This window comes from Monodon monoceros, unplaced genomic scaffold (genome assembly GCF_005190385.1).
Source record: "Monodon monoceros isolate NGI ecotype Baffin Bay Population unplaced genomic scaffold, NGI_Narwhal_1 Super_Scaffold_12, whole genome shotgun sequence".
NCBI lineage: Eukaryota > Metazoa > Chordata > Mammalia > Artiodactyla > Monodontidae > Monodon > Monodon monoceros.
The window spans coordinates 59,973,506-59,978,688 of record NW_021703768.1 but is presented as its reverse complement, the minus strand read 5'-3'; the positions used below and the strand labels follow the sequence as shown (position 1 = coordinate 59,978,688).

The following is a 5,183-nucleotide window of genomic DNA, read 5'->3' as shown; positions in this document are numbered from 1 at the left end:
GAGGGAGCTTCTTTGTAGTGATGGAACATTCCCATATCCCTATTGTGGTAATGGTTCCTCAAATCTACATATGCAACTAAATATCATAGAAATATACACCAAAAAAGAAAAAAGTGCATATGAAATTGGTGAAATTCAAATTTGGTCTGTACCTGAGTTAATGGTATTGTACCAACATCAATTTCCTGATTATGACAATATATTATGCTTATGTAAGATATTATAATTTGAGAAAGCTGAATAAAGGGTATGCAGGATCTGTACCACTATTTTTGTAACTTCTTGTAAATCTTAAACTATTTCAAAATAAGGGAGCTATCTTTATAAATTTAAGCCTAGTCTCTACTATACTTTGGGGAACTTGGGAGAAAGGACTGTCCTATTCGTGGAATGAAGTGAACAAGAAGTTGAGAATTCAGTACAGGTTGGCTAACCCAAGTACCATTTTACTGAGGCTATTAAAAATACATACAAATTTCTCAGGTGTTATGGCAACTATATATAGCCATTTGACAGAGTTTGGCCAAAACTACATAAGCAGAAGTTTGCTGGTACCAACCCTTTCCCTTTTGCCTTCTTCCTACCTGGACTGTGGACATGATATGGAGGTGCAAAACAGCCAATGTGCAACCGTGAGGATAAAAACCACAGGCTAAGCATGGCGGCACAAAAGGAATCTGGACTTATTTTGTGACAAAAAGAGATCTGTATCCACTTAAGTCACTACAGTTTAGTCAAAGCTGAATGCCATCTCTACAAGGAGAAAAATATACCTTTTCTTCTAAAGCAGTGGGGCTCACCAGCACCAGCGGAGGGAGAGCTATGCTGTGCAAAGCATGAGGGCCATCAGCCAGAGAGGCACCACTGTGCAGGTGTAACTGGGAGAATGAAAGACAAGAAGGTGAGGAAGTACTTGCCACACAAGAGGCAGCACTGCAGGACCTCTCTGACATATCTGAGTACACTTTGGGAAGGATAAATAAAGCCAGTGGGTCTTGGGCCATCGTAATTTGGGTAACATTTGGGCAACATAGTTTCCTTGCTGGCCCCCAGGATCACCACCGTGGGAAGGGGAGGATGAGACCAAGTAGAAAGCACTCACTACACACCAAGCTAAGTCCATCTCAATAGCTCATTCCTTCCTTAGATACCTAAGGAAAAAAGGTCCTTTCTCCTAGGGGTTCTGCCATTAAGACCAGCCTGCAATCCAAGCTTCAGTAAACATCCCTAGTCCCCCCGACTCACCATCAGCACCCTCTGAATTATTTTCCCTCTTGCCTTGAGGTAAGAGAGGCTGCTATGTTATAAATAACTCAGTTTCTTCTCATCTCTTTCTACCAGCTTTGAAAACTTTCAGGACATTATTTCAGACTTTCTCTACATGGGTTTTATTTTTTTATTTGCCACTTTTAAAGTGTGGTTTCTTCATGCTTTTATAAATATTTCTGTATTTCCTTACAGTCATGCTTTGGACTCTCAAGTTCTGGAGCAACATCTCCTATGGCTGTCCTATCATATAGGCCAAGAGTCAGCAAATTCCAGCCCTCCTGCCCTCCTACTGTGGCAAAGAGTTTTACTAATCATATTCCTATACGATTCTAAAATCTAAAAGAAAAAAACTCTAAAACTTCAGATTATGTAATTAACTACTGTATAAGTCCAGCCTTTTGTGGAAATGAAAAAGGATAAAATCGTAAGAGTCCTGAAGAAATTATTTAGATGTTGACAAGTCATTCCCCAAGTTTTGTTCTTCCCTCCTGTTCTCTTCTAAGGATGATGATCTTACGAATACAGATCAGCTTGATGACAGCACCTACATTCTGTTCACTTGAATAACCAGGATCTTGTTTATGTGTCAGGCTGCTCTTCACTAAGCTGGAGATACTAGTTCAAAGAAAAGTATGATTTTATTTAATAAAATTATAGCAAATTAATTCATTTTACAGCTATAAATGATGCCGTCCAAAACTGTGGTAAATTATTTCAAGTGTATCTGGAAATGTCTTTAAATGCAAGGGTGTAATTTATCAAAATCTTGCAGAAATGATGTGTATTACCAAGTTCATTGGTTTAAAAAATGTTACGTTATTTAAATGCTCTAGCCAAATAAATTTTCCTTCATACCAAAATAAAAAAAGAGTTTTACTGGTTCACTGCCAAACTCATTGTTCACTCATTGTCTATGGCTGCTTTTGCACTAAAATGGCAGAGTTGAGTACTTGCAACAGATCCCCAATGACCCCACAAAACCTAAAATATGTACTGTTGGCCCTTTACAGAAAAAGTCTGTCAATCCATGACAGAGGGTATCAAATATTCTGAATCAATATAAAACATCAGCATATCCAAACTCCAATTTGTGTTGTTCATACACTAGCCAGTTGGGGAAAACTCTTAATCTTGGTGATTGGTTTTTGCCATGTTTTCTGTAAAAGAACATTTATTCTTTTACTCCTTCCCCTCAATTGCTACATAATATCGTGAATTATGCACCTGATAATAAAATATAGTTTATTATTTGCAGTATATGATATGGCTTTCACACATAAAGCATAAGATAAATGTGAAATAGCATTTGTGGACTTGCTAGAGTATTTTTTCTGAATTGCTACTGTTAATATTGGTTTATTTTTAGAGGTGCTTTTTGTTTTGACAGGAGGAATCCTCCCAAATTATTTATATAAAATGTATTATCACCCTTTTGTTGGTTTGGTGAACTAGATGACAGCTCAACTTGAGGCATTAAAAATTTGTGGTTTTGGCAAAAAAAAAAATTGCCTTTCAGAATAGATATCACGTGATACTGAATAAGAAAACTGTAAGAGAATATACTTGTGTGTCAGTAAAGTGCTCATTGAAATGAGATTTTTTTTTTAATAAGCAAACAACAGAGGAAAATAAAAAGAGAATGCAAATCCATTTTCAATCAAGTCAAAATAAAGTTGTAGAATTTAGGAAGCCTGAAAACAGTGCCCCCAGATTTAATTGTTTCCTCACAGGAAGACCACACTAATGGTATGAGTAGAAGTTGGAACAATTACTAGAAAGCAATTTCGCAGTATATATATTTAGTCTTGAAAATATTCATACCTTTAAACTCAATTAGTTTCCTGAGGAAATAACCTGAAATATGGATGGAATACATGCACAATGATGTTAATTGCAGCATTACTCATCCGAAAAATAGGAATAATATAAATTAATTATATGTCCACTATATCTCAGGCATTGTGCTAGATGCTGGTGATTGAATACAACAGGGTTTGGTGAGGGAGTAACATTTCATCTGAGACCCAAAAGATCTAGAAATTAACTGTCCTAGAGTGTTAGAGAGAAAATGTGTGTCTTTGTGAGCATGGGAGGGGAAGGAGGGAGAGATGGGAGACGCTGGGGTCTGGTGATAGTTCTAATGATGGGGGCAGGAGAGTGTCTTGTAAGAATATTCCAGACACAAGGACCAGGAATATTTGGAATATAAATACCAAACTACAGCATTAAAGTACAGTTTTCTAAAATAATAGACAACTCTATATTGGTCTAATCCTTCTTTAAAATACTTGATTTTTATTGCACCAACAACTGGTAAAAATGTAGTATATAGGTATATGTCCTACCCTAGATATACCCCCAGGAAGAGGGATGGGCTGTTGTATTTTATAAAACTGTTTAACTGGAACCCCAAAGTATTTTCTGAACTGAATCTACACCCAGAGTTATTTTATGAGCTAAAATTCAGAAGCAGAGTGTCTGTTATTTTCAGAGTGAGTACCAATGCAAGAATCAGGACAAAATATGCCTCATTTTCAAAACGATAGTTGCTCACATTAAAAACTAACCATCAGTAATGTTAATCTTCTTTTTTTTTTGCGGTACGCGGGCCTCTCCTGTTACGGAGCACAGGCTCTGGACGCACAGGCTCAGCGGCCATGGCTCACGGGCCCAGCCGCTCCGCGGCATGTGGGATCTTCCCGGACCGGGGCACGAACCCATGTCCCCTGCAACAGCAGGCGGACCCTCAACCACTGCGCCACCAGGGAAGCCCAGTAATGTTAATCTTGACTCTATTTTTTTTAATAGATTTGATGGATTGGGAATAAAAAAATATCTTTTTCTAGATACTTTACTTAATTATACCTTCCCTACTTCCAAGGCTTGCTACTTCTCTTCAGTACTGATAGGTCTGATTAGTGTATCTGGAAATTCAGCAAGTTTTTTTTTTGGCCACACCACACAGGTTGTGGGATCTTAGTTCCCTGACCAGGGATTGAACCTGGGCCCTCGGCAGTGAGAGTGCAGAGTCCTAACCACTGGACCACCAGGGAATTCCCTCAGCAAGTTGTTATAATTATTTCGTTATATAAGATGTTATACAGCCACTGTGGAAAACAGTATGGAAGTTCCTTAAAAAACTAAAAATAGAATTACCATATGACCCAGCATTTGAGGCACCCAAGCCACTGCTGAACGGCAGGGCTCTATTTTTAGCTCAACTTTCCTGAAAAGGCACCCTGCTTCCCCTTTTCTAGAATACCCCGGCATCCTCTCCAACAGCTTTGGCTTCCCCTCTCCTCCAAAAGTTTCTGTGAAGACTTTCTCTAGGAAAGTGAAGTTCATTTCTATTTTAACATCATTTATACATTCATTTTCTTTTTCAACCTATTTTATGGTCAAAGCATTGGGCAGCCAGTTGCTAACCAGTGCTATTTAACATTTAAATGCTGATGTGTATCCTTGATAAATTTCCCTTATTTTTCCCATTTCCTTTGCCCCATTCTCATTTCTATCAAGTTGACAACCTCCAACTCCTGTGCATTAAATAGAATAACAGACACATGCCACAAATATCACTGCGTAAAATGTGAGAAAGAAAGAAAAGTTTAGTGTTCCCCAATGACCGCTCATACCAAAAGACGATAGATACTATAATTCTTATTGGGAGCAGTCATATGCTTCAGCTCACATACTTGCATATAAATTGGTCCCTACTAAAATGTATGGTGATGTGAATTGAAGAGTGTGAATGTACACTGATATTATACTGAACAAGAGGAAAGCAAGACATTTCTGGTCCTATCATTGCAAAAATGTCTGAGAACAGGAAAGTGGCATACACTGCTCAGTGCCTACTGATATCTAATCTCCTTCCTTACCAAGGAAGGTATCACCTTACCAAGGAAGGTATC

At 38.1% G+C, this 5,183-nt stretch overlaps 1 non-coding gene across 1 annotated transcript; it reads right to left on the bottom strand.

Annotated features, from left to right (window-relative positions):
* Positions 1 to 4,249: 4,249 nt before the first annotated feature.
* TRNAE-CUC lies at positions 4,250 to 4,322 on the bottom strand. The gene has a single exon. It is a non-coding gene; the product is annotated as a tRNA-Glu (tRNA).
* Positions 4,323 to 5,183: the final 861 nt, after the last annotated feature.